This window comes from Thunnus thynnus, chromosome 11, assembly GCF_963924715.1.
Source record: "Thunnus thynnus chromosome 11, fThuThy2.1, whole genome shotgun sequence".
Classification (NCBI taxonomy): domain Eukaryota; kingdom Metazoa; phylum Chordata; class Actinopteri; order Scombriformes; family Scombridae; genus Thunnus; species Thunnus thynnus.
The window spans coordinates 11499630-11523803 of NC_089527.1; positions in this window are offsets into that span (position 1 = coordinate 11499630).

The window sequence follows — 24174 nt, forward strand, 5'->3', positions numbered from 1 at the left end:
TAAATGTTACCATTTGACGTACTCTACCAGAGTTATCTTATAGCTAATTTTCATCTGCAGTCCCTTCGGCAGGTCACAATTAAAACATATAACAGCACAATAACAAACAGTACAAAGCAAAAAACACACATGACACATAATACAAAATACAAAGCTACACACAATAGCACATCACATACACCCACATTGTCAACTAGAAATGACTAATGTAAGCTTGTCAAATTGTCAAAAAGCAAGACTATTTGCGTTCATAAGAAGACCATGAGATGAAATTTAAAGTCAGTGATTACAGAGCTGAGTAGTTTTTAGCAGATTTTTTTAATTTGGTTTTGAACATATTAGTGGAACTGCAGCTCTTCATATCATATATATATATATATATATATATATATATATATATATATATATATATATATATATATATATAGTCAGGCAAGGCCTGCATCCTTTTCTTGACGTTTATTGTATGTGATGGCCTGTTAGTATCTGGTACAGACATGAGGCTCAGTGGTAATTAAATCCCCTAGACCCAGCAACAAACCATTAAACCAGTATTAACTGTACCGTGACATGTTGTTTTGTCACTGAGAGCAACCCCTTTCAGATTTCACAAAGTAATTTGATCCTTTGTTAATATAAACATATTGATTAATACAGCTTTAATTGTGTCCTGGGGCTAATAATTGACCACAGCAAGCTCTGTTGACAGTCAGTGTAGGATTGTGATTATTTGAACAAGTGCGTGTTCACCATTGCGATGTAAAGTAGCTGTAGTCTAAAATTGCAAGTAGATGGGGCAGAAAACCAGAATATGCAGTTAAAATAAAATGCAGTAGTCTGCTTAGTATTTAACTGGCAAACAGCAAACGGCTTGGAAAATAGTGTTGTACTGGCGGTATGGTTTTATTCCAGAAGCCATTAGACTTGTGAGCAGCCAGAGTACAAGAAATGCTCAGTTAGACTGATAAATGCACTTACACATTGACTTTTCTTTACATAATATGTGCTTTTGCGGAATTGAATATTGTTAGCTACTGCTTGTTTTCAGCTCTTTCTAACATTGTCATACAATATTTGTATTTTTAAATTGTTTATGTGTGTAAATGAACTATGTATGTGTACTTTTTGTTTGCAAATCAACAGTTAAAATAAAATGCAGTAGTCTGCTTAGTATTTAACTGGCAAACAGCAAACGGCTTGGAAAATAGTGTTGTAGTGGCAGTATGGTTTTATTCCAGAAGCCATTAGACTTGTGAGCAGCCACAGTACAAGAAATGCTCAGTTAGACTGATAAATGCACTTACACATTGACTTTTCTTTACATAATATGTGCTGTGAATATTGTTGGCTACTGCTTGTTTTCAGCTCTTTCGAATATTGTCATACAATATTTGTATTTTTAAATTGTTTATGTGTGTAAATGAACTATGTATGTGTACTTTTGTTTGCAAATCTGCTTGCCTCAAACTACCCCTTGACGGATGAATAAAGTATGAATGAAATTAAAATGCACGTTGTAGAAAATACTACCTTTGTCTGACTTTTTATTCAACCAAAAGTTTTGACAGAGTAAGAAAGTGAAACTGTTGACAGACTTGCTTTGTTTTGATCACAGTGTGCTATCATTGTCTCTTTACACAAAGACACAAAGCTCTTAATGAAGCCTGAGAAAAGGAGATAGATCTAGCATCAACACCTAAATAACTTTTCAAAGTAATTATTTTGCCCTAATTAGGTAGGAACCTGGTTACACACATAGAAATGTTTCTAGGTGAGAATTAATAATTTGATGTTATGCATCCCACTTCTAAAAGAATTCACTTCTAGATAAACATCCAGTAATATAATTAGCAATGGGAATCGTTTGAAATCCCTTCTTCAGACTGAAATGATGTTGGCAGCTGATACACGGCAAGAGGGAAAAATAACTACGTCCAGAAGGAATGCACTGGTGATAAACTTGGCTCTTACCTCTGTGTGCCATTGAATTTCAAGTTGCTCACAGTTGTAGCCTTGACCCACTGAGCTGATTTTTTATGTAGTGAGTGCTCCCTGCCTGCATGCAAAAACAAGTAAGAAAAAGTGATCAATGAGACATGAAGACAACATTAAGGGCTCCCTAAAAAAGAATAATACTGTGAATGTGATGCTTTATCATTTCATTCTGTTCTTCTATAATTTTATGACTAAGAAACACAGGCTTCAACCGTGCTAATAAGCCTTGGATACCTGTCATTGACCCTCTAAGCAAACAAAGAGACCATCCAAAACTTCAATGAATTAAATAAAAAACTGGCACAAAAAATGCAGGCAAGTCAAAGATGAATCCATATTGAGATGCCTGAGTGTGAAAAAGGCAGCAGGTAAACCCAAAGCTCTTGTGTTTAAAGTAGAGTGCAGCTCTGCTCTGCTGCTAACAGGCAGCAACATAGAAAGCAGAGGAGAGAAAGGCAGAGAGGCAAATATCCCCCAGTCAGAACCGGGTTCCCAGTGGCGTCTCTGCAGCTAAGGCTTCACATTATCAGACATAATTATCATCTAAAATTCCATTATCAGAACAATAACAGCAATTTGATTTTCTTATTTATCAGCCACAAATATATCAGCCACCGATACACATCTCTAGATCATTCTGTACACCCACCAATTCAAGCTGATACAGTCAGTACAATTTATTAAGCTCTCAGACTGTTACTTTGGGTCTCAGGCTTCCTCAGGTGGAAGATGGTTGGCCATGAACCAGACTGCATATTCAGGCTTAAGGACAAGATTCATGCAGTCCCTCAATAGGGGAACATAATCGCTTTCAGGGTTTTATAAATGTAAGACCTGTACTGCAGTTTTCATTATCTGCCTGAGGTTATCCAGGCAACATAGCAGGTAATCAGGTGCTGGTGGGGAAACCTTACTTAACAGATAAGCTATTGCTTTGATGGTCTAATATCACTAAAAAAGACATTGGTGAATTTTGATGACAGAAACATTCAATTTCCTGTCTTTGTCTTTATTACAATTTAAGTTAATGTCTATCAATCTAACATGCCTTTTATCCTGTCTCCATTCTCTGAGCTCCTTCATACATGTCAAAAACAGCTTCAAAAGTTGTACAGCGATGAGTCAACAGTCAGCCAGTTTATCAAGTAGTCTCACTATGTTGAATGATACACGTCTGCAGGTGGTCTCTGTCCTTCTTTTTACTTTTTCATGGACGACCATGAGTGTGACTACAAGACACACGGCTGCTATTTGTCTTTGCTTAAAGGTGTAAGATTCACAACATTGCAGTAGACAGAAGGCTGGCGATGGTTGAGCTGACGCAAACCTTTCATCATTCCTGTGTGTGAGGGACAGGAATTATGACTGCTGGTAGAGCTACTATACACATGAAACACACTGGGGATTTTTTTTAAAACTGAAAGCCATTTGTTTTTCAGAGCTCTGCACTGACCTCTACTGAAAAAGACTGGGGTTTATTCAGAACCTCACTCAGACCGTGAATTGGTAAGGGTACATGGTGAATATCATTGGATTTCCCAGTTGTGACATATACGGGCTGGTCAAAATGACAAATAATTCAGCATATCCAATAGTTACTGAAGTTATAAGAAGCACCAGCTTCTTGTCTCAACAGCATTTAAATTACATCACTCACTGCAGAATCCAAATCATAAATACAATTCCTCTTCTCCAAAATGTCCCTCATATGTATCCTGTCTCTTAAATACATCTGTACATCTTTGGTTATTTGGTACGTCAACACCTAGTCTATATCATTTTAGTCATATAATTTTAGTCATGTTTGGACTCTGTTCTTCCTTTAACTGCATTATTCTCCAGGTTAGGTCCAGGCTTAGTGAGTTGGAGGAATGCTGAGGAAGTGATCTTATAAGCAAAAGAGGTGGAGCTAAGTTGACAAAATGTGTGGGTATTGGATGGCTTACTGTTTTCATGAGGAATCTTCAACTCATATCCTTAATCGCAGAAGAAAACCACATCAAGACTGACTCCATGTTGGAGTCAGGATTTTAACTATAGTCACAGCTGTCAGAACCCAGTGCTCCAACTGATGAGCAGCCACAAGACTGGATGACAGTGGTGGCAGCTTAATGTTACAGCGTACACAAGTTTCCCAACAGGAAGAGCTGGGATTATAAAACCAAGATTACCAACCAAAGACTTTAAGGAGAAGGAACATTTAGTCATATGAGAAAAGTACAGCAGTTCCATAAGTTAGGACCCCTGGATCTGACTGAAAATTGACCTCTGCTTGTAAGATGTTTGGGAAGATGAAAATTTATGACCGTCTGGTTGACTAAGACTGACACTGTGTCTCAATTTGGATACTTCTGTTAGTAGACTTCCATGTAGGACACTGTGTACACTACCTGCGTAGTGCATGAATTTCGACAGGGTGGTGTTGCCTCAAATTGAACACAGTCATCCTTATTGTCCTTGGAAGTTTGTATTCCTGAGTCAAATTTGCCAAGTCCTCAACACACCTACCTGACTGCACTGTGACAAAATAATCTCAACTCAAAGCTCCACTAACACTTTTTCTCTTGCAAAAAATAACCTCATTGACAGAGAGATGCAGTACATTATGTGATTCAGTCTGTCATGTAGCTATAATAAAAATGTGAACTGTTATGTAGCTTAATAAAATAAAACAAAATTGAATATAAACTGATCTGTTCATTTTAATACAGTTATGTTTATTGAATTGTGGTGATATCTGTACATATAGAGCCCCAGAGGCAGCGCTCTTGTTCTGTCCAGTAAAAAAATGAGGCTTCACTTTACATTCGTGTACAGCTACAATTATTAGATTTCATCTGTGAGACCAACGTTTATCTTCCAAAGAGAAGTATATCATATATCAAAATGCTAAGGAGACATTAGAGCCAGCAGTAAATCACCAAAGAGCTGCAGATCAGTTCATTGGATCATTTTTTTCCCTGGGATGATGACAGACATTGTCAGGCTGCTATCAGCCACTGGCTGGTCTCACCCGGCCAGCAGCTCATTACCGAAAACATTGCAGCAGATTTACAATCAGGTGTTATTTGACTATATATTGGGAATCTACATGGTTACGCCTGAAAAAACATTAAAACTTAATAAAGTGACATATTAACAGTCCTACAGTGAAAATTACAGAAGCTTTTAGGATGCTTTAATATCTCTGCTACATTGGTGGTCCCTCCCCTTCTGTTACCTAACCAAGATGGCGTTGAAAAAGTTGAGTTCCACACTCAACTTTTTGACTGTAATGAGAACACCATCTGGGTACTCATAGTGTACTGCATTTTGCCATAATTGTAAGTTTGAATGCACTTATGCACTCAAAGTAGCAAGTGTAAGTATGGAATGTAAATATCATATATTATAAGAAGTTGAGTTTCTTGTAATAGAGGAGGCGATAGAGACAAGGTTGGGTTACAAATCTGACAAAAGTGTTTTTGTAGAAGGATTTAGTAAAGAGTTGTGGAAAATGTACTCACCCAGACTATCATAGACATAATCAATGTTTTCTCTCCAGCTCTTGTTCTTATTGATTATTATTCCATGGAATTTAGTTGTTCAGACTTGAGGCACATCATTTTACTCAAGTGAGATATTTGATGAGTTTTTACATTATGTTTTTTTAACACTGATAATAATGAAGTTAGATTTTGTAATATTTAGAGACAGTTTGTTTGTTTTAAACCGTTCTGCATAAGCAGATAAACCACTGGGAGCAGTCAAAACTCAAGTTTTAAAGCACCTGTTCGTGATTGGTACATGGAGTGAGTTTGCAAAATACATTAGAGGCAAGCTCTGATTCAGTGATGGCAACTCATTTGGAAACATAAAAACTCAGCAGGAGCAGCTTCTGTGCACGCTAAAGGGCATGCAGATATTAAATATTTTATACTACATGTTCTTACCTTCTGTGTTGCATGTTGTAGTCTGTTAAAGATATACTATGCAGGATTTGTCAGGTGGTGTTTGCAAACACAGCATTCAAAGAGAAAGAGGGAGAGCAAGCAGTCATGGTTGAGTGAGCTAGAGAATTAATGAAGAGAGCAGTGCTGGTGAGAATAAAGCCATGAATCAGATAAATAAAAGGTTATTTTCTGATTGTTTCACAGTGGTTATGTTCTAAAGCACAAATAAACACGCCCACACCTCCACACAACCCTGGGAAGGTGCAGAACTTCATCTGCTTGTGTGTAGCTCAGCCCCACCCTCGGTCAAGCAGACACACAGATATGCAGCTCTTTATACATCCATGACACAGAGACAAAGAGCAGAGAGTGGACCAGAGCAGAGAGATGGAGAAAGCAATGTAACCTGGTTGCTAGCTATAAGTCCCGACCTCACACCCTGCGTGCTGTTATTGGCTTGGGGCTACACACCCACTGCCCAAAGGCTGACACCCAGAAGTGTCCCAAACATAGCAAAATAATTAGAAAATAAGAAAATACAGGCAGAGGGCAGAGTCTCTGCAGATAAATACACACACTTCTAGTGGGTCACAGGAATGATTGAGAGGGATTATTTTTGTATGAGTCTATACATTGTTTGGAAAATCTTGTACAGTATGCCTTTTACCAAAGTGACAACCAGCAGCATTAATCAGATCAACTCAAACTTAATAGCACTCTTCATGCAAGGTTACAATGCAAAGTGCTCCACATAGAAGGGACATGACAAGAAAGATCATTAGGTAAACTGAAAGACGTGAGACGTGACATGAGCACCAACTGGAGGCATTGGGGTGGACAGTTCTTTTCTGCCTTGCCGGATGGTGCATCTGTTCTATGTTGATTGGCTTGAGACAGGCTTAAAGCATCATCACTCACTGATACTGTACAGACATAAGTGGGCAACCTTAAAGCACCAGCTGACAAGGACAAAGTGTGGGCACTTACTGACACATAGGAGAAAAACACAATGAGAAAGAGCAAGAGAAAGCCCAGTCATTGAGGCACAGACAGCCACTCTGCCTCCGGTGATGAAGACCATTTTGTTTTTTCTGTGTTAATAAGAAACTGGGAGAGCACAGCTAATTTGCATTTTGTAAACTTAAAAAGAGAGAATAATAATGCCAGATAACGATGAGAGAAAGAGAGATTGAGAGACAAAGGTAGAATTAGCTTTCAGTTTATTACAATATGACAGCATTATTGTCGTGTAGATGTAACTAGATCGAACTGAAAGAAACAGAGAGAGAGAGAAAGAGAAAGAGAGAGACACTTTAATGTCTCCGTAGGGAAATTTGTTCTGGCCTCCGTCCTGCAGCTCTACAGAAGATAAAACATTAGTAATCACTTAAAAGTAAAACAATGTTGAACCTTAAAAAAAAGATATTTAAAATATATTTATTGTGCAATTAATTTTTTGTGAATGCAGACATGGTTATCATTTGGATCATTTTTGATTTTTCTTGTGCATCATTGAGACCAGTGTTCAATTCCCAGCAGTGCTGCCTATGCCAAATGGAGAGGGACAGGATGGACAGGCACCAGCGCTGTCAGGTGCAGTGCAGGTTTAACAGCAAGACAAATCTTTTCACTTTCATGTCTTTATTTATTCAGTTTAATTGGCTCACAGTTACTGCCCTGCAGTGAGCACACTCACTTGGTCTCTCTGTCACCCAGTGTTTTGGATTAGTGTTTGAGCAGCTTGTTATTATCATTTTACTGTGCACACTGTAGGTGATCTTTAGAATGTTTTCTCATTTGTAGAGTTATTATTTAAAAAATTATTTAGTATGAGTTTGTACAACCCTGGCTCGAGGTGAAGTAACAGTTGTATAACACATAATTGTATAAAGTTTGTTAAGTAAAAAACAAAAGTAGGAAATAGTGTGGAGGAGACTCTGCTTCTGCCATAGACTGTTTATAAAGATGGACATACCATGGTGTGACGTCACCCGTTTGTTTGCATTGGAGCCATGGAGTCAGTTTAAAGCCCAGAGTTACAGCTTATGGTCGGTGCCATCTTTTCCGTTAGGAGCCAGGACTTTCCAGATAAGGAGTATGGGGTGTTGCCTTTCACGGTTACAATTCATGGCTTTATGTTCTAATGTTAGCTACTTTAGGTAAGTTGTGCTAACAGGGCAGGTATCGTAATCAAGTAACATTAAACTTACCAAAATATTGTGACAATAGTCTGACTCAGTACGAGTCCCGGAACCGGGGAGAGCAGTAGTTGAGTGAACCGTGAATCACAGCTGTCAATCAACGCCCACACTACAGACATCAAAGCTGCTGTAAGTCTTCAAATCTTATTAATGGAGCAATAATTTCCAAAATGACCATTAGCACACTTATTAGAGGGTCTCAATTTATTTTATTATTTTGAGACCTTAATAATTTGTTGAAAAAAATGATTGACTTGATTTTTCTAGACAGAAGTTGATGCTTTTTGAATAGGAGTCAATTGGAGCCAGGGGTTCTTTGGAGCCAGCATCTAGCAGCCGTCAGTGGCATTGCACTTTAAGGTACTTCCACTGGTATGTAAAACAAATGTTCATTAAATTCATTAAAACTAAGATTAACACAAAACAAACAAAATGGTGTTTAGAACAAGGTGCAAAACCAAAAGAAGATCATGCAGGGTGGATGCAGGCAGGAGGAAGGGAAAAAAACAGCAACCACATAGGCCAGCTTTTATAGTCTGGCAGGCCCAGCTGAACCAGATTACACTGAGGACCCTCCACTGTCAGCCTATTGTCAGGGCAGCTTCCTAATCAGTGAGAGAGGCATCACAGACATAACAGTTATTAAAAATCATGTTTGTACACCACTAATGTCTAGACAGATAACTTTGTTTTTCAAAATTGTAAAAAAAAAAAAAAAAGCCTTAATGCACCTCTTAAAAAGACTGCATGTGGAAAAAGCTGACTATGGTGCTCAGTGCCCATATTTCTTTTTTTTTTGAACAAGAACAAGCACCAATAATAAGCCATGTTTTCCTTCATTCTGGCAATAATAGAGTAACTCGCTTGAATAATGGTCCTTATTTTATGCACTGGGATGCTTGTGTAATTCATTTAATCAGTGTATGCTTGCTCTTTCTTCAGGCTATTATAGAGGATTACAGATTACCATTACAGGCTGTAAACTGTGGTGTCATTCAGCATTCAATGCATTTAAATCAAGTCATTCTACTATGACCAGTCTGTTTAAAATAGTAACTGTTAATAATGGAGAAGATATTCTCTATTCATGAAGTTGCTCTTTATTGATTGTTGCAGCCTGCAGTATTCCAGGAGAGAAGCTGGTGCAGGAGGACCAATATGAGGCTGAGAGTGGACCTGAAGAGGCTCTATTACGTCCCCAAAGTCATGCTCGCTGTTCGGAAGGGGAGAGTTCAGTTTAATTAGGGAAGCTTAATGCCGCCTTTTATGAGGCCTGGAGGGCCTGCTCTCCTCCTACCTCCATCTGCATATTCATGACTCCTGTTTTGTTGGAAGGACCAAAAGAGGAACATCCGGATCACAGCTCTGAGATTATAGAAACCAGTCTTCTGCATAGAGGTACGATGCGGATTAATTTCAGCAATTGACCAAAACACAAAGAGTACAATACTGTAGAGACCTAAATCTTATGTCATTATTGCACTGCACAGTGCATACCAAATCTAATTATTCACCTATTGGTGTCTTAACAGTGTTAACAGTACAAGAAACCTGTCTAAGAGAAGAGTATGTATGTATGTAAGTATGTATTATTATTATTATTATTATTATTAATAATGTTATTATTATTATTATTATTAGCTGAGGTACAATTCAAGGACACTTCATGAAATAATTTCTCATATTGTTGTTTTTTAGTTTGTTTATGTCAAATAGGAACAGAATCCCGACTATTCTTTTAAGTGTTCCTATGTTTCAACTTCTCCCGGAAATATGTCAAAAACAAACACAAATAATCACATCCACAGGGGCATCTATCACCGGCAATACCTTACAAAAAACACCTGAACAACCATTGTTGTTTTCCAAACTGATTAATGCCAAACAAGCAGACTGATGGCAGACTTGCACCAGGAGCTACTGTCACAACCTTATCCCAAAATAGACAGTTTTATTACCATAATAGAGACCAGTCGATCTGGAGCTGAAGCCAGAGGGGGTTGCCACATGTCAGGCAGATGACAGCCTGGACGTGATTCTAATTGATTTCAATGATTCTGTTGGATTTTAATCACCACAGATGTGCAGTGAGAACAGGGAACAAATGTGTTTTTCTTGCTAGAGTTGCCACTTTTGGAGAGTCAGGGCGTTGCTGTGGGACAAAGACTCAGACTTGGGGAAATATTTGCACTTCCAAAGTGGTTATCTAAGTGCACCGCAGTCGAGGTTACATATAAATTGGGAAAGCTTCAACACACCACTCTTGCATAAACTCTACTTAAACAGACGTGCAGTATTTTAGTGTTCCCCTCAGACTGCCAGCAGCACTGAAAGTTTTGCAGTAAAATAGTACTTAGGCTTAAACTGAAGGACTTTGTTTTTGAGGACTGCACAACATACAACAGTACAACAGATCCTTACAGCCTGCCTGCAAATATTTATATTGTTTTTATATCGATTTATATATGATATGACATATAGCTTGATGCACAGCTGGACATTGCTGAGAGTATATTTATTTCCCTGTCTCGTACATGCCTTATCAACAACAGGAAATAGATTTTTCTCTCGTCTTTTCAGATATATAATCAGCGATAGGGTCATATGCTGGATTCAAAACATACCATAATTGACACTTTGTATAATACAGCATGTTTCTTAGTTTACTCCTCTTTCTGATGGGTCATAATTTAATTCAGGAAATATGTTTCACAGGCTAACATGAGTGGCTCTCAGAAAAAAAGAGAGAGGGCTTCACCCTGCAAGTTACTGTCCTTTTCATCTTGGTAGAGGATTCTGTATGCACTCTCCTATCAGAGCTTTTAACAAGGGGACAGTCGGTACCACGCTCTGTCACCGTTCTTTATTGTTTCACACAAAGTGGTGAAGTCCTTCACCAAACAGTCGGGGCATTGCAGACGGCGTCTGCAGGTCCCTGAGGAGGTCGTTACGATAGGGATGAGCGGCTCGAAAGCGCTATAATATGGACAGCAGAGTGACAGCAGGGGAGGACAGGACACAATATAGAAGAGAAATATAAATTGGAATGTGCTGATTTGAAATAGATTGGCTTTCTTTTAAAGAAGGAACTTTTGACAGTTTGGGATTTTGCTTGTATCAGCAATCCTCAAGTTGAACAAATATGGATAGAATATCTGTCAGACTCTATAAAAATGTAAATTACTGTAAATTGACTTGATTTAAAAATGTGTAATTGATCTGTAATAATTTTATATTATTAAATGTGCATTTGGCTGTGCTAAATGACAAGTAGATGTAGAAAAATACAGGAAATGATGTACTTTATGGTTTTCTTGGGAAAAAAATCAAAAAGGAAAATAGAACTAGCAGTTATGAATACTGATAGGCATCATTAGGAAGTGAAATATTGTTTGCATCTTTTTTAAGGGTCATAAATGTAAATAAGGTTTTGCTAAATGAAAAAAGTACTTTTTCACCTGAATATTTCTGCTTAACAAATGAAATTCCCATTTGTATATTTGTGTGCACAGATTCATACTGTTGGATCTCTTAAGTATAAAACTGGAGTGTGAGTACAGATCTTCATTTGTGCATGTGTCAATCCTTGTCTGTGCATTTGTCAGTGTCACCCTGTAGATACAAACCCTCACAGACACATATATATTTTTGCACTATGTCTTCCTTAGAAAGTGATGAAATATTCACGTGAGAAAACAAAAAAGAGAAACATACTCTCAGATACTAACAAGATATGTGTTGTGATTCACAGATCTTGGTTTGTTCATTTGACAGTCCCATCCTGCGAATACAATCTAATTCACACACACATCTTTCTTGCAGTCTGAGCATGTATCCAACAAACACATCGCTGATCCTTTTGCCAAATCAGCAAGCAGTGGCATTTAACCTTTAATCTTTCAATGTAAACAAATGCCAACAGAGTGAAGAGATGCTAACAGCGACGCTTGTGATCACCATTGCTAATGTGCAGGTGAGTAGATGTTGTGAAAATGATAGGTTGCAGAATGAAGATTAATATTTACACCATGGCTGCTAAAAATTCTGAATTCTGATTGGTTGGAAGGTGCAGATTAACTATACAGTAGACGACTATGACAACAGTACTGAAGCAAGCAGTGGTTTAGCAGAAGGGCTTTATTGTAGCTGGCTATTTACAACAATATGTTCTTGAATAATGAAATAAACACCAGAATGAATTAAACATCACATTTAACCTTTATGGTAAACATGCAATTTGTGGGATGCTGCTCGTGAGCAAGAAATAGAAAATATCAAGTCAAAGGAGAGATGGCTCAAAGAACTAACAGAAGAAGAGCTCAATAAAGTAGAGGAGGAAAACCAGTCGAAATGTTAATGGATTTTCTTGAACAAAAAGGAAAAACACAGACCTGCAGTCTTACAGTGTGGCTTCTCTGAACAAGATGCTGAGGGAATGTTATGACTCTGTCCAGGCGGGGAAGGAGTGTAGCCCGGCAGGTCGAGCAAGCTTGAGGGCTGGCAACAACACCTGACTGCCTTCAACTTCATTACTGACACCACATTCAGCTCATCAAACTAAGTTTTTAAATCTGTAATTAAATGCCACAGAAAAAAATGGAAAAGATATGAGTGTGCACCTTTCTCCTGTGTCAGAGTCTGACTTGAAATTAATTAGAAATTCACCTGTGCTGCCACCTAATGTAGCTGCAGGTCTTGTCTGTCAGGTGTAGTTTGGTAACCAGCTGTGTTTGACCCAGACAGGTAGAGAGGGAAAGCATGAGCTGTCCCGTTTGTTGTTTTTGGTGAAGCAGGATGAAGATGGGGTTGAATATGTGACACTGTCATATAATCCTGAAACCAAGAACCATAAATATTCAAATGACCCACACAAGGATGTTTTATGTTTGCAAATTAGTTTGTTAGTATTTATAGTATTTATTAATTTGTCATCATTATTATCTATGTGTTAAATAACCGTGATGTCAATATTGAGCAAAAATAATTGTGATTATGCTTTTTGCCATAATCAAGCACCCCTAAAGAGAAAATACATTTTGATTTACATACACACACACACAAAACATTTAAATATGTATGTGATAAATCGTTGTCTTTAATAAACAGTTACTTTAACATTTTTCAGTGTGCTCCTAAATTTCTATGTGTGCTCCTAATTTTTTTCATTTAGGAACACATGTACTCCTTGACAAAAAAGTAAGCATTGAACATTGCTGTCAGATGTGTAGAGACAGTAAGTAACTGCAGCTGGACACAGAAAAATACTCATATATTTGAATGGAGAGTGTGAGCGAACCGCTAGGTGCTTGGGCTCTAATAAAGGAAAAACTGCAGTACAGAGCTACAAATTTTAGTTTCGATTTTATTTTTCTGCAGCACTTTATCACTAAACTGTCACTCTCACTCCATTTTTTTCCCTTCCCCTCATAGGTCATCCCCACTACTGAATTATACATATAAGACTCATAATTATTGTAAAATAAATGATAACACCAAACTTCATACAAAGTTTGTATATAATGTACTGTAAATATATAGACCTTTCTGCTGTATCCTTCAAAAATGAGCTGCATTTAACCCATCCCCCCACTTTCTTCCCTCCCTCTCCCTCTCAGTTGGAGAGAAGGATTTCAGAGTACTCTTCTTGTGAAATATCCTCATAAATCCCGAGACTTTGGCCAAATCTTACATTAAAAATCATATTTTAGTAGGAATTTTCGTTGCGAATCTGTTGATACAGGTTTGAAAGTGGTCTGACTTATAGTTTAGACGTCAGACGCCCCAGTTTGGCACAAAGCCCATGCCCAGAGATTGCCTCCCCATTGGTTTACATTGTAAAGTGCAATGTGACACTCCAACTTTCGGGGCCTTACAAAATCTAAATCGTTCAAGTTATTACAAAGTTTTTAATAACTTTTGTTCAGCACAGTGTGATAAGTCATGTATTAAAGTTTGAAGCCGATACCATTAACGCCCTAGGAGGAGATAGCGTTTATTCAAGGTCCAAAATTGGCACGAAGTCATACTTTCATGGGTGAATTGTGGACTTCCTGTTGGATTTAGGTCAGGTGTCATCATATGATTTGTAGATCTTGATGAGATGAATAATTGAGTTTTGGTTCGATCTCTCTACGACATTCCTATGGGCCGTGGTGGCCATATTAGTGACATAGGTGGCGCTATAGAGCACATTTTGGCACTTTGGGGGATATTTTTTACATTTTCTCAAATTTTTCACCAGACCTGATGTGCGTGCCAAATTTGGTGAGTTTTTGAGCATGTTTAGGGGGTCAAATTAAGGGTTGAAGTGGCGGATTAATAAAGAAAGAAGAAAGAAAGAAAGAAACAGAACAGATACAAGAGGGTTTTCACCCCTCTGGGGCTCAGGCCCTAAATAGGGTCCTCGCCCTTAGGCGAGGGCTACTGTTTTACAGTAGTGGAACATGTAAGAGATAATACTGGCCAAGGAGGACTACTGTTTTACAGTAGTCCTCTGCCTTTTGGGCTCGGTCCCTAAAAATATGCCCTATACAGTAATTAAACAATGACTTATGTTTTTAATTTGATAACATATGGCCATTTGTGGCCATAAGTGGAATAATACCCCTATGATTGTAATGACGGATCTTCCACCTTGGCCAGTATTATCCCTTACATATTCCACACTGCCTGACAGTATCACATAATTAATGCACTAATATATATTCTGTATCAGCTCTTTGTTAAACTACACGATATTTACATAGTGAAATATTCAAACCCAAGTCTCCATTTTATTTATGGTTGCACCATTCCATCTGTCGAAATGTGCTGTGTTGCTGTGAGTCATTTGATACACATTTCACCAAAATTCAGCCTGACATATTTGGTATCTTTGGAAACTTTGGGATCTCCACTAGAATTTAAAATGATGCACTGTGGGTTTGAACAATATTTGGTTGCACAGCATGAGTTTGTATTGACTGACCCACCGGTGGGTTGCGGCTTGTTAAGGAGTTTTCAACACTACTGCCAGTCTGTAGGTCTATGCAGTTCAGACTAGATCTAATTAAAACAGACAGTATATAAGATAAACTCCCTGATTTTGTTATAGCATGCAATAGCAGCCCCATATCCCAAAATTTATGAACTGTGGTGAGTTTCAAATGGTCATCTGAGAACTGAGAGGAAGTGAAATTGCAGTCAGTGCCAAAATGTTTTTCATTGATCATTCCTACTGCATCCACACATAGCAGCTACAGTATGCTGAGGTATTGATTTAGGTAGGTATCCTAGTTAACCCAGGTGAAAGATTGTCGTCATTTGTTGTTTGTTCAAACTCACAACACAAGCATGAACACACACACACACACACACACACACACAAACATATATAGTCCTTAATCAATTATTTCATGCCGTGCCCATGGAAGTTGAATTATATTGAGGGAGAGGGGTACAAGTAACAATGCACATAGCGCTGAGGGGTCAAAAACAAAATTTTAGAAAAGAATGAAAGCTAAAAAGAACTAATCTAGGACTCCACAAACTCTCTGTCACCAGACATCATGACATAATTTAAAATATGAGGTCAGCCAGGAATTTAAAGTCTGAAGGCACTTTAGATGTTAAATATTCATTCTTTAATCTCAACTTGTTCACTCTTTCTATATTATTAGGCTTTGGGCAGCTTTCTCAAGGGGAGTCTCTTGCAGGCGAGAATACCAGAGACACATTAATTCTTGAAATATTCCTGATTTTCTCAAAACCCCGTTCCTGAAATGCTGTTAAAACACACCGCATATCTGAGCCACTGCAGAGGGCAGATACAGCTGTGCTTGCAGACTGTAAAGAAAGCTGTTTCCTTTAGGGGCGTTACATACACTCATTTATTAGTTAGATTGTAATTATTTGGAATCTCCCAGTCGACCCGTAAAGAGATTTCATGAAAATAAGCCACATTTAATCACTAATTAGTCTCTGTATGTGTGTATGTATGCAATTTTTTGGCCTTCTGAGTGCAATCAATATTTATTTATTCTGTGAGATCGGGGATTAAGTTGAGGGTAAACTCACATAACACAATTTAGCCACTTAATATGAATCTTTATTAAAATGAATTCATAATAATTCTCAAAAGCACTGTAAACAAGAATAGCGTACCATATAAAAAAGGCTTTTGCTTGTATCAGTGGTTATTTGCCTCATGGTGTTCACTGCTGATAATTACATGTTGATAACGTTTGAAGTTCATTCAGCGTCGTAGCATGCATTATCAGTATCTAGTAGATCAGTGTACAGTGTGTGAAATAGTTTGTAAAACAGAATTCAAGGAGGAAAATAATAAATTTGCATTTTTTATCTTTTATTTCTAGTAGCAATATGTTCAGGGTAACCAGAGTCACTTTTTCATTTTTCTAGTCAACCACTGACAAACATTATATCAGCTAAAACCAGAAAATGCCTGCAGTGCTCCTCAAACGCATTACAGGTACAGCTCATCATTCTGCTCTCACTACTTTTATTTACTGAATTTGTTTTCTATAATTTTGTGGTTTTTTTTAACCTTTGACTTTGAAAACGCTATCAGCCAGCTATTAATGCCTTTATCACCTCTTGTTAATATAACAGCTACTCTTACTCCTCTGGTCTCCAGCAGAGCTCCAACCATCACCTCAACCTGGTGCAAAATGCGTCCAGGAGTTTATTTTAATATTGGTTGAGGGGTGACATGCAGCAAAACTTGCAATCCTGCAAACAGTGAATCTGAAACATTACATTGATAGGATACCAGAACACTCAAACCTATGGACTTTTGACTGAGTTGAACTGTCGGGATCACACATCCCCCTGGCAATGGATGTCTTTGCATTTTCCATTTGATTCAAAGGTGACACGTTTTAAGGCAGTACATGTTATGGCTCTCAGTTCCATGATGAGCCAGCTCACAGGCTCACATCCTCAGGATGGCTCCTGGCAAGTCCAGTCCAGGGAAAACACCAGAGGTGACTGAGCTGCTACAGAGCCGCTGGGAAAGCCATGCCTGAGGAGAGCCAACTGGCAACAGCTGTGTTATCCTACTTTTCAAATACATTTTCATGCAAGTTTTGCATCTTTTCATCATTACATTCATTTTGAACTATTCATTTGTATTTTACATTTTTATTTGTGTCATTTGATTTACAGTAAATTATAGTCTTTATTATTATTATTTTATTACAAACTATCCATCTACGTGCAGAGTTCTGCCTTTATATTGTGGACTTGAAAGAGTATCCTCATGCTTGCCACCCTGCCAACCTTTCATGGCTGTCAGATTACGTCCTGGGTGCCCTGGCCTGCAGTGATACAGAATTGAATTGTGCTGCAGGGATTTGGTGAAGGGAGATTGCTCTGTGAGTCTCAAGCCACAGTCAGGGTGCTTGATTCTGTTATTCTTCCATTCTACCATTTTGAAATTGCTCAAGGATGTTGGCTGTTTTCTGTGAACAGTAGATTCTGTAGACAGAGGTTAGATTAGACAGACAAAGATATGCAGCCTTGTTTTCAACAGGAAATTACAGAGTGCAGGTCTATTGTTGATGGTGATTTTTTTTTTTTTTTAAAAACAACCCTTATATGGAGATAGCCCAGAGCAAAAATTGAATATTAAAAGTGTATGTGGGTGGGTGTATGTTTATGTGTATGGAGGGCACACATGCTTTAATTTACCCAAACTAATGAAAGCCTGGAGACAGGAGCTATTTAAGACAGCGACTAACTTCAGCTTTCAGTTCTGGCTGATAACTGTTGTTGTACCAGAATTAATTTGCAAAAACATTATCGATTTGTATCAAGAGTGAATTAATCCCACTGACTTCATTTTAACTGACATTTGATTTTATTTATTCATTTCCTCATCTCTGTCGAAGGCTGTCATGAGCTCAATATGACTCTTATCTATGTCTCTTTGTCATATATTACACACCATTTTGGAGGTTTCTTTGCATATGCAATAAGGGATGAATACAGGTGTTAAAGTGGTACAATGATTTACCATATGTAAAAAATCCCTGATGATTAATTGTCTTCAATTAAACATTATTTATAATTCAAACAATTTCAGCCTCTTCACTAATGACATTTTGCTATTTTTAGCCATACTAGCGACATGGCTCTAAGGATAGAAATGTCAGCCAGGAAATGTCTTTCGCTAGTCGCTCGGTCCACCACTTTGGTCCAGACTGAAATATCTCACAAAATATCGCATGGATTGCCATGAAATTTTTATACAGACATCTGTGGTCACCAGAGGATAAATCATATGGACTTCAGCAATCCCCTGACTTTTACTCTGGTGCCACCATCAGGTTTTGTGTGAAGTATCTCAACATCTACTGGGTGGATTGCCATGAAATATGGCACAGAAATTCATGTCCCACTCAGGATGAATTTTAATTACTTTGGCGATCCCCAGACTTTTGATCTAGTGCCACACTAATGACATACTCATCACCCTCAGCTGTTCTTTGTGTTTAATACTAATGAGCAAATGTTATCTTCATTTGCTAAATAAACATCAGAATGTTTGCCCATTGTAAGCTGCCATGCTCAAAACTGTGGGTAGGTGTGCTCAACTGCACAAGACGTCTCGATAACTGTAGGCAGTGAACAAGCAAAAAAACTGTCACTCTCATTTTGGTCGGGGCAGCCCTTAGACTGGGGAGCTTGGCCCCCTGTGGCCCGCCTGCAATGATGAGTCTGACTCCTAATTCAGGGCCTGAGATTGTAAAGTCTTTTCACAGTGCAATGCTGTCCAGATTGATCACCATGGAGTTTTAAAGATTAGTAAGACTATATATGGTAGATCTGAAAATGTAAGCTTCAATTTCATTAAATGTCACAGACTATCTCTTTTATGCATATAATTGTACTGAGATGTTCAATAATGCAACTTTTCACATATCCTTGAGATATATATATATTTTTGCATGTGAGAAATGACCAATTTCCTGAGTATATGCTGCCTTTTTGAATAAAGACATTCTGTACATTGACATTGTGGATGGAAGCCCGCAGAGATGGCATTAGAGCATATGAGAATAAAGATTAAAGTTCTTGATGTTCACAGATCTCTGGTGTGAGAAAAGAGGAAGCTTCTTGAAAAGCTCTTCCTCTGTGCAATTTGCACCAAACACATGCCAGTACTTTTAATTAATTATGTAATTTCCCATTACAGAGTGGAGGCCAATTGGCAGTAACGCAAATGACTTTTATCTCATTTCTTGCTCATACTTTTGTGGCACCCAATGTCGTGGCAGAATATATTTAGTTTAAGGGCTTTCCATTGTAACTCTGGTCAATAATCAATCAAACTGCATCTTATCCATCATATCAAAGGTGTATAATGTTGACTGATGTCAGATTTTTAATTGTTAATGTACACACAGTAAGATGGACCAACCTGAATGCAACATACAGTATACCTGTCCTGCGTGTTTGTCATAATACATAATTTAGCTGGATTATTTATGACCGACTTATGTCTGTGATCTATATGCTGAACTGTGATTTGACTTTCCTTTGCAAAGAAAAATTTGCTAAAATATAAGAGATAAAATATTGTCACCCACAAAAAACAGCTCCAACAGGAAACTGAGTCTGTTTCATTTCTGTGTCCTTTTATCACAAAAAAGGACAAGACTCACTGTACTGCAATCAGTTATAAAGAACAACACGCCATTCTGGAACAGCATTACCAGAGTATCTGACCTACATGATTTAACCCAACCTACCTGTCTCTACCACCTGTAGACACTCAGAAAAGCAAAAACATTGAACTGAACAAATGGCAGAAGCCTTGAGGTGGGCCTATTCAAAAATTAATAAGCATATATTAGGTTCAAGGACAGAATGATGAGATGGGCAATAACAAGAAAAATTATGGGTTACCTTAGCAAAAAAAAAAAAAAAAAAAAAAGGCAGAGAGTAACATAATGAGGACAGAAGATGTGGGTTTGGCAGTTAGGGCAGTGCCAGTGGTACTAAAACTTGTGTGTAACAGCTGCCTGAAAGTCAAGCCAGACAGCAACACAATGTGTGAGTGCGGTGTCTCCATCTTTGTAATAATTTTTTGTTTCTAGAAAGTGGGAATTTGCTACTGCTATACTGACGCAGTACTACTTTTATTTGATTCTTGGAACTTTAACCAAAGAAGACAGATTTCTGCCTGGCCATTGAATTGCTCAAGAGACGCTGTATTGTGGTGTCCCAGGGGGGAGTCAAAGAAGAGAAGCCTTCTAGCATGCACAAGGACACTAGACTTATGGACATAAGTCTTGTTTTCTCAGTGTTCCTGCATTATTATTTGTGTTATTGTCTTTCACACTGTGTGCCACAAAATTAGTACCAGCCACCAGCCAGATGCTGGTAAAATATGCAAGTGGCTGGTAGATTTGCTTCACTCACCAGCAAAAAAAAAAATGGTTATCTATTGAGTGGCTGGTAAAGTTTGAACATTCACTAGTCAGTTGGTCATTGGACATTCATTTTACACCCTGTTTCCACTGTTTCCAAACACAGTTCTAGCTTTGGAACATAAACATCATACACAAATACTTTTAGTACAACAGATGATTAAACATGAATCAACAACTGTTTGGTATGAAACTGGATTTAGGAGAAAACCCATTTGAAAAGTGGAAATGATACTGAAGGTTCATAAATGGCAATTAAGTTGCTGCTTATCTGCATTTTGAAAGTAGTTAAATGGTGATAGCAAGGTGTCACTCTGTCAGTAACCCTATGTTTATATTTCAAGGCATCCCTGTCTGCCATGGGCAGCTCTGATAACAACTTGAATCATTTAGATGAACACATTTAGTTCATATGACACTTTGTTGTTATGTCAGACTCAGACTGACATGTCATAAAACCCAAGTTAGGGCAGATTTTCACTTATCAGTGTTTTTACAATTGGAATAAATAGGCAGAAATAAGCTAATATTGCGAATGTAAATGTGTTAGCACTGCGGCGGCATGCTGAACTCCCCTAGTTAGGGAGTTAAATCATCTGTGTCATATGATGTCATCTGTTACAGAAATAGGCTTGAACTGTCAGAGCCAATGAGGTTAGAGATGGAAACGTTGAACTGTCTGAATGTCAATGAGGGATGATTGCTGCAGTGTTGCATCAAATTGATGTGCACTGAATGAAACTGTTAGAATACATTTCATTCTAGGTGTAGAGAGCTGTTTAGGAACTGGAATAATTCACAGTAAAGTATGACTCTATTAAGAACTTATTTTGCAATTTTCAGTTTTAATACAGTTTTGGTTCTTTATTTCGACTAGACACCTTACAGACTGACTACGCTGTCACTGCAAATCTTCAATGTCGCCAAACTTCACCTGAATATATATATATATTTAATATTCCCCTGTATTGTATATTTTAGATGGATGACTACTAATAAATACAATGCATGAGTGTTCCAGAAGTCTAAGGTGCCACTCAAGGTCTGATGCAACCTGGTGCAAATGTTGAAGAATTACTAGAAGGCCCCTTGAAATATTGAACATTTGAAAACGTTCTTCTTAACTTTTTGTTCTTCTGAGGTTGCAAGGTTGCTAAGGCCACATTCTTGTACCCTTTTTGCCTGAGAATGTATAAATTTGACAACATTCAGATAACATTAATACTGTCTGGTTTTAATTTTAATTTTAATAGTTATTCATGTCTTCACCATGAAGAGTCAACTACTTACATTTTAATCTTAACTCATGTGAAAGAAACAATATTTTAATGTAAATAATGGCAATTGTTCTTCTCCTGACAATGTCTTCCACAATGCATATTAATATTCAGCTACACCGCAGGTGCTTTTATTGACTCTTCTGATTCATATGCTGAGATACTTCTACTGTATATAAAAAGTAAGAATTCTAAGACTCAGTAAAGGCTTGAGTGAGTACATAGTGCCAATGTCAGTGATTTGGTAAATGTGCAACTTAAATCACAAGCAGAGTGAGAGAGAAATGATCTAAATACAGTAGATCTACAAATCTGCAGTATAGCAGAAGTTTTTTTAACCATTAAAAAAATCTAATAAAATTAAAATAATAATTGCCTCAACAGACTCCACAAAAACATTCAAATTAATTTGGAAACTGTCCATAAAAAAGAAAGTAAAGCAGTAAGAATTCAAATTCAAACTCTGATGTCATATTCAAACAGAAAAATTAAATTAAATAATAGGAATTATGCCATGTTCCTATTCAGAAAGGTTTGAGTTGAGTCCTAGTCATTAATTAGAAGTGCTGCGTGAAGGTCACCAGCAGAAGCTGTCACAATATCTTTATTTTCACACATTTATGTTCAAAACGCTCTTGGCATATATGTCAGAAACTTAATTGAAAAAAAAAAAAAAATCCTCAGCCCTTTGTCCGTGGCAGGACCTACTCACAGGCCACAGAGGAAATGAAAAAATGCAGCACCAGGGCAGCCACAGTGTGAGCTGGAAGCAGAACAAATTCTGCTGGTCGTGACATACTTGTATCATTTGTTTTTTTTAAGAGAGGAGAACATTGTCTCTGCACTGCGGATGCACATTCTGCATTTTGTGTCTTGAGTGTGGTGTTGTAGCCTTAGGGTAACTCTCCCCCTGCGGTTCAGATTGGATCTCTGTCTGGCAGGAAATGTTCTATCACAGCCAGGCATGACTACAGCATGGGGAGACTCAACCCCCCACACACACACTACCCCCTCAAGCTACACAGTGAGACAGCCTGCTGGCTCAGCTCTGATGAAACTGGACAGACAAGTGTATTTCCTCTCATTATGTATATTATAATCTTCGGTTTTGGCTCGAGATGTCTCTTTCAGACACAGACAAAATCGGGGTCAGGTCAAGATTTAAAATGCTCATTTTGTTTGGCATAGCACGTCGGTCTTGCTGGTTATACTGTGCTACAGCAGTGAACAGAGACAGTAACATTGATTTTTAGTGCCCAGCTGCAGCAAACATTGTACTATATTATCTTTGGATTCGTTTCCCTTTCTATGTTTCCATTTTTAAACCTGTAACTGCATTGCATCTGTTAGGCACTTGGAAGAGAGCGGTGAGGCGAATCATTTTTTCAAAATCCAACCAGTGTTGTCTGAGGCGTTATTCATGATAAATGTCAAAAGAAACCAACTCTTACTCCAACTTAAACCAACTCCATTTTACATAATCAAGCAGAGCTCCTTCATCCAACAACAACCTTGCAGCACTTAGCAAGTAGCTGAACAATGACAGTTGAAGTGACTTGATAGCGATCTGTCACTCAAAAGTGGTCCAGGTCAGGTCGCGGTGGTATTTAGTTCCCAGAAATTGCTGAAATTCTAGTCTAGATCTGGGCTGAATGACAATTTACAATTGCGGAGTCCCCCAATGGAGTATGCATGACCTATACAGTAAGATGCAATTCAATATAAAATACTTCCTTTAGGAGGTTTAAAATGTTTACTTTTTTGTTGTAAAAGATGTTGATTGAACACTATGGTAATTTGTGAGGAAGTGAATTGTATTGTTATTTCAGATTGCATTATATTACAGCTCATGACACTGTATCAGATGCCTTCATGCTTCAGTAGCCCAACCAGGACCAATTAAATACAAAGGTGTAGGAAAGGATCATAAAACTTGGCAATGGGCTTTTATATTTGAAACTGTACAAAAGTCAAAAGTAGTTCACTCTGAGCCAGACATTTACTGTATATATCCTGGAAATCGTAAAAGTTCCAAAGCCAAAGAAATCTTTGTGCGACTGCCATTATTTAGGGATAATTATATCTAGTAACTAAGAGATTACAATGCAATGATGAATGTGGATGCTCTTTTCCAATGAGCAAGGGAAACATGTGCTGACCCACTTTAGACCCAGATGTGAAGGTGATGTATGGAGGAAGGTGTGTGAGAGAAGAAAGCTGTCAGCATTTCCCTCCTACATTTAATTGCTGAAGTTTATTGCCAGTGAATAATTATCATGTCGGGCACATCATTGTCTTCTTACTTAATCAACAGCAGCTCAATAAATGGAAGGTT